The sequence below is a fragment of the Barbus barbus genome (genome assembly GCF_936440315.1).
Source record: "Barbus barbus genome assembly, chromosome: 48".
In the NCBI taxonomy this organism is placed as follows: domain Eukaryota; kingdom Metazoa; phylum Chordata; class Actinopteri; order Cypriniformes; family Cyprinidae; genus Barbus; species Barbus barbus.
The window spans coordinates 4873112-4880226 of record NC_136726.1 but is presented as its reverse complement, the minus strand read 5'-3'; the positions used below and the strand labels follow the sequence as shown (position 1 = coordinate 4880226).

The window sequence follows — 7115 nt, the reverse complement described above, 5'->3', positions numbered from 1 at the left end:
CTCAATTCTTGCCCCAGTTTTATTTTCTATATTCTTGCTACCAATGGGTGCTATCTTTGAGAAATATGGAGTGTCCTTCCACTTACTCAGTTGTATTTTCCCTGAAACACAAAAGTAAAGAATTTTTAGGACCTCTGTTGAATTGTTTAAACGAATTGCAAATATGGATAAAGCAGAATCTTTTGGTGTTAAACGAGAACAAAACTGAAATCATTCTGTTTGGTTTAAAGTCATATGAAGAGTGTGCCCTTCACTTTGGTCATCTCTCTTCCTACCTTACACCCTGTGCCAAAAATCTTGGTGTTCTTTTTGACTGCAACCTGGGTTTTGAGAAACAAATTACCGCAGTGGTCAAATCAAGTTTCTTCCACTTACAGCGTTTATCAAAAATGAAATCCTTACTCTCTGTAAAGCAGTTTCAACAGATTATTCACTTGTTTGTTTTATCTCGTTTGGACTATTGTAATTCATTATACTATGGTATAAGTCAGTCTTCTATAATGCGTCTGCAGATGGTCCAAAACGCTGCTGCAAGATTAATGACAGGCAGACGAAGGTTCGATCACATCTCGCTCATTCTTATTTCACTAAACTGGTTACCAGTTAAATTTAGAATTATCTTTAAAATTTTAATTTTTGTTTTTAAATCTCTGCATAATCTCGCCCCGTCCTATCTTTCTGAGGCAATTTCTATCTATAAACCTAACAGATCCCTAAGATCCAGTAACCTTGGTCTCCCCTCTGTTCCTAGATCGAGGCTTCGCTGCAGAGGTGATCGGGCTTTTGCTGTTGCTGGCCCCACTCTGTGGAACAATTTACAAGCTTCTATTAGAGCTGTGCCCTCCTTGCCTGTATTTAAGTGTCGTCTTAAAAACCATCTTCTGTCAATAGCTTTTACCTAGCCTTGTCAATTGTATTGTTATATTGTGCTGTGATGTACTTTGGTTTTATATCTGTTGTATTTTTAGCTGTATTGTACAGCACTTTGGATCAACTGGTAGTTGTGTGAAAGTGCTCTATAAATAAAAGAAAGAAAAAAGAAAAAGAAAGAAAGAAAGACCAATTCTCACTATTAATTAGCATGCATGTTACTAGCATTTTGGCTCTTCAGTGGTACTTATAAAGCACATTTTAATGCGTTATTCTGCATGACCATATATTACATCCTTTTATACTCCATAACTATTAATTATTTAAGAAATAATTAAGAAAATTAAGAGTTTATTCAGGCAAATGTCTTAGTTAATACCTGTTTAATCATGAGAATTGAATTCAAATAAAGTTTTCTCTGGCTTGTACAACGTGGACTTTGACCTGTGTCAAAATCACTATAGAGACCTGTTAGTTTAATCACTATAGAGGATGAACAAAATAAAGTCTTGATGTTGAACATCCCAGTGGACAATAAAGATTGTCAATGTTCATGTATTATATAAAAAAACAAAATGTCAACTATGATTAAGCATTATAATAAGCATATTTAATTTTAATATTGTATTAAAATAAAACAAATATAAAATATATAAACATATAAAATAATAATACATATATTCAAACACAGATGCAAAACTGTTAATCATTGGTTAATTTAGTAAATATTGTTCCCTTTCACAGGCCGTGCATGTGATAAAGCAGTCTTTAAACTCTACAGAGTCTGAACTGCAAACCCTCAGCTGCTGAAAATGCAAGTCATACTCAGAGAAGTGACAATCCACTTGAAGATGAAAATGACATTTAAACTCTTCTGTTTCTTTAGTTCAGTCATTTGCAGGCTTAAGTTTGTAAATATGCTGTTGTTCACTTCTGCATTTAGTTTTTTGTAACTTTTTTTCTTCTTCAGAAAATTGTGTCGATGCATATATATTGAATGATGTTATATTCAATGATGTTATATTCATAATGTTATTGTCAGTAATACAGGTATAACTGTAATGTTCTACAAATGGATAAAAAGAGCTCTGCCATAGCATTTCACTGATCTTTCATTTATTATGTATTTTGCTCAAGATATTATATATGCTGCTGTACTCTGGCATTTTATGTTTATATTTAATCATTTATTTTGAATGATTTTGGACCTTTTATACTATTTTGAATACTGAAAAATTGCATTTGTTTTGTAACTTGAAATGTTATTGAATCACATTAAAAAGAAATATAAAAATAATATTTGGTCCCACTTCATACTTGGTGGCCTTAACTATTATGTACTTACATCTAAAAACTAAAAATAAATAATGAATGAATAAATGCTTTATTGTGTTTATATTCTTTGCAAAACACTTTTGCTGCAACTGAGGAGGGATATTTCTAAAGTTAGGGACAGGTGTAAGGGTCCACCGTGTAAACTATAAATGTAACTACAGAAATTAATTACAGATGTAACTACATGCAGTTTTTTCTATTATTATTATTATTTATTTATTTAAGTGCAATGTAAAAATGTGTGTAGACAATAAGTGCATTGTATCAAATTATTAATTTTGAATGTAAGTACATAATAGTTAAGGCCACCTAATATAAAGTGGGACCAAATATTTTAAATGGATTGTGAAGAAATACAGTTTAACACAATTTAATATATTAAAATATATTGTAAATAGCTTAAACTTGATCTTAAGCATATCTTGAAATATATTCTTAATATAATTATTGTATCAAAATAATTAATTTAATATGCATTTAGTATAGCATAATTTAAATATACTTTGTCCAAAAAAGCAGAATTTAAATATATTTCCTTTTCACTGCTTGACTAATGCAGAAGTGAAACTGGTGTGTTTCAGTCCAGATCATGTAACCAATCAAACAGTGACTCTGGGAGTGTGGGCTGAAAATCTCATTTGCATTGTCAGGGTGGAGTGATTGTGATCCTCTCAGAATAGAGCAGCTCTGTCTCCAGAGACCATGTTCAAACCCCAAGAGCTTTATTTGACTAGATTTACTGCTACTGATCGAGCTTCTGAAAAGCACCTGGACAAACACTACATGCATCTTCATCTGTTAGTTGAATGATGTTGTCAGACACAAATGGAGCTTGTTGAGAAGCTTTATTGAATGTTGCAGCAAACACAGCAGATTGAAAGATCAGCCAGTGCTTTGACACTAGAGCTCTCTTTCAGTATTGAGTTGTAAATGACTACAGCTGCAGCACTAGACTCATGTGAATCCTGCCTGACACAGGACACTCAGATACGGCTCATCTTCAGGAGAGAGCAGCGCTCACTGGAGAATCATCAGCACTGCGAGCGACTAACAGCGACTCTTGTGGAACGAGACCTCATGAGGAGCTCCAGCATGTGTTACTCTGCAGACGTACTGCTCTTTCTCTTCCCAGAGTGCTTTGCTGAGGGTCAGGACGCTACTGCGGCTGTAGCGGCCGTTCTGCTCGCTCTCTGCGCTGGTCACAACCCCCTCGGTGACCTCTGAGCCGTCCAGTGTCCAGCTCACCAGCGCCCCCTGTGGAGAGTAAGAGCTGAGCAGGCAGAGCAGTGCGGCTGACTCTCCAGAGATCTGCAGAGAAGAGGGCGGCAGCAGAGACACTGAGGGCTTCACTGTGGGACCAGCTGCAGGAGACAAACACAACACATTCACAAACACACAGAAAACACAAACACTACATACATTTCAATGAAACCTCATGAAAGAAGCGAAACATATTAATACTTTAACCCCAGTAGTTTTATATCCCTAAATAATGACTTTGCATTTTAGTTAGGTGAGATATTCAACTCAATTTCAAACAGAGATTGTGTGACTACAAATGATTTCACTGGAATTAGAAATTAATCAATGAGTTATATTTTTGTATAAACTGTGCTTGTATTAAAATGCACTGAATTATAAGCACAACACGAGCGAAAGAGATTCAAAATCATTGATGGATCTAGAAAGTAGCATTCATTTAGTACATTTTAAAGTACATATTTTTCATTTAATTTCTTTTTTCTATGTATAATATACATGTGATAAACTAATAAAATCAAGAGTGAGCCACATTTTGAAAAAGTGAATAATTCAGTTCTTCTGAATATCTAAACATCACAATATTTTAGATTAAATATTTACTGTAAAACTATATTTATAAAATGTGTAACAATTTGCAATAAGGTTCATAAGTTAACGTTAATTAATGCGTTAATGAATAATAACTAACAATGAGCAATACATGTTTTAGAGTATTTATTAATCTTAGTTAACCTTGATTAATAAAGATGAGGCAGAAGCAGGCTCAGAGAGAGAGGAAGAGACAACTCTATCAAAACATCTACAATAAAGTCTGAAATGACTACAGTGCTGTCTTCTCTTTTAATTCTACACTATCAGTCAGAAGTTTTCCAACAGTAAGGTTTTTAATGTGTTTTTAAGTTTGGGTCTCTTCTGATCACCAAGCCTGCATTTATTTGATCTAAAGTACAGCAAAAACAGTAACATTCTGAAGTAGTTTTTACTGTTTAATTCTATTTAATATTCTATTTGAATATATTTTAAAATGTAATTTATTCCTGTGATTTCAAAGCTGAATTTTCAGCATCATTACTCCAGTCACATGAAAGTCTTTATCATCACTTTTGATTTAGCAAGCATCCTTACTAAATAATAATATGATTAATTTCTATCATTTCTTTCCAATAGATTTATACTGAATGGTTATAGTGTATAAATGCTGTTCTTTGGATGTTTCTATAAGAATCCTGAAAAAAAAAATCTACTCAACTGTTTTAAATATTGATAATAATAATAATAATAGTAATAATAATGATTTCTGAAGGATCATGTGACACTGAAGAGTAATGATGCTGTAAATTTAGTTTTGATCACTGGAATAAATTACATTTTAATATATTAAAACAGAAATCAGTTATATGAAATAGTACAAATATTTCAAAATGTTACTGTTTTGCTGTACTTTGGATCAAATAAATGCAGGCTTGGTGAGCAGAAGAGGCTCCTTTAAAAAACATTAAAAATCATCAAAAACTTTTAGTGTATATTTGTAACAACTGGATAATTTGTATTAACAAGCACCCACCCCCTTAGCGCCCCTTGTTTTGGTTTGGGCCACTGCCCCTCAAAATGTCTGTGCGCGGCCCTGATGTCAACTCAGATCCATTAATATTAGCAGATACAACTTTGGATTTTAATACTGTATTAGTAAATGCTGCAATTAATATGCGATTGACTGAGATTAATAAATGCTTTACAAGAATTGTTCATTGTTAGTTCATGTTAACTAATGTGGTTAACTAATATTAACAAATGAAACATTATTGTAAAGTGTTAACAAAATATAAGTGTTAGATTTTTTCTGGTTCAATAAAAAATAATAAAAATAATTGTACACAATCTAAATTGTATGTTTGCAGTGGAGAATTAAAATAGAGACTTACCGAGCAGCAGTTTAGTTCCTCCACCGAAAGTCCACCACAGTGATACAATCTAATGAAGCGGTCGTACAAAAACCTCTCTTCCACTCGAGTGAACACAAACTCCAGCAGAGAGAGAAACACTGACACACACTGATAGTACAAACACCTCAGATCTAAATAATATTGTTTTTGTCAAATGTTTTTCAAATGCATAAACTCCTTCACTCAAAATCTTTTTTAAAACGTAAAAATGTATTTCTGTCTCACATAACAACATGACATTGACTCACCACTGAATCAATATTGATTTCAGACATGAATCTATATTAATTGTGCAATCTTAGTTTAGGTTTATTCAGCTGAAATCAATTTATCATTGAGTCGAAGTGTATTTCATCTTGCTGATATGTTATAATGTTTAGAAATAGCTGCTTTATTCTACATAATGGTGGTCCTCCCTCGTGAATATCATATGATGTAATATAAATGGATATAATAAATGAATCATGGGTGAGAAATATTTCTGAAGAGGGTGATTCTAAGAAGGTTTTTGTGTCGTGCTGCATTCAGTGTAAAGTTCTTATTTTGATATTCTGTACTTTATTTAAAGGTGATGTTGTTGCAGTGTAATTACATAAAAAAATACTGAGTAATATTAATTACTTTAAACTTACTTTGGGATTATGGTCAGGGTTTTGGTTTAATTACTTGAAATTCTGCATAATTTACTGTTGTTAGAGTGAGTACCGTACATGTAACAGTTGTAACGACATCTCCTTAAAATAAAGCTGTTGTAAACCTGCCCCCTTCTTTGCATCGTCAGCACATGCTTCAGTGCTCTGAGAGTGTTTATAGTGCTGTGAGTTTAACACTTCATGACTGAGAGCAGAACACAACACAATCTTCATCATCACACAAGACACAACAACAGCAATGAACAACATCATCATCCTCATCTGCACCATTGCAGCTTTTATTCAAGGTGAATATTATGTTTTGATATGAATAATACGCTATTGTTGTTTATTAACATTTTAATAGGCTACCAATATTCTGCTATAAAGGTGATTTATTGACAAACTGACTTTATTTTATTTTCTTCAGAATCCAGAGGAGTCACTCTGACTCAACCTGAAGTTAAAACTGTCCAGCTCGGTCAAACAGCTACAATAGAGTGTAACATCGATGTAGGAATATACAGCACCTACTTACACTGGTATCAGCAGAAACCTGGAGAAGCTCCTAAACTCCTCATATCTTATATAAACACCCTCCAGTCAGGAACTCCATCTAGATTCAGTGGCAGTGGATCTGGCAGTGATTTCACTCTGACCATCAGTGGAGTCCAGCCTGAAGATACAGGAGATTATTACTGTCAGAGTGCACACAGTGGTCCAGTGTTCACACAGTGATAAAGAGTCTAACAAAAACCTCCGTCAGTCAGAGTCACAGTGACTGCACTGATACAGCTGAGAGATACTGCAGCTGCTCTACAACACAATCACACACAACACCGCTGATTCAGTCTTATTTTTAGCACTCTGTAGTATGCATACTGAGCAGTGTTCATTGTTTCTTCAGGGCTGACCCATGTGGGACCCTCATGGAAACTGAGGACAAATCTGGCTGGGTCCCAGGTGCCACCCATCTGGGCCCCACATAAGTTTGCTGGCTGGGAAGTTATCTTCAAAAATAATATTGTATTGTGTTAAAACATACAATAATAAAACTATGGAAGCCCATTTC

At 33.9% G+C, this 7115-nt stretch overlaps 1 gene segment (V, D, J or C); it reads right to left on the bottom strand.

Annotated features, from left to right (window-relative positions):
• Positions 1 to 3033: 3033 nt before the first annotated feature.
• LOC306866584 (immunoglobulin lambda constant 7-like) lies at positions 3034 to 5686 on the bottom strand. The segment is given in 3 exons: positions 5660 to 5686; positions 5391 to 5439; positions 3034 to 3566 (listed from the first exon to the last, which is right to left on the bottom strand).
• Positions 5687 to 7115: the final 1429 nt, after the last annotated feature.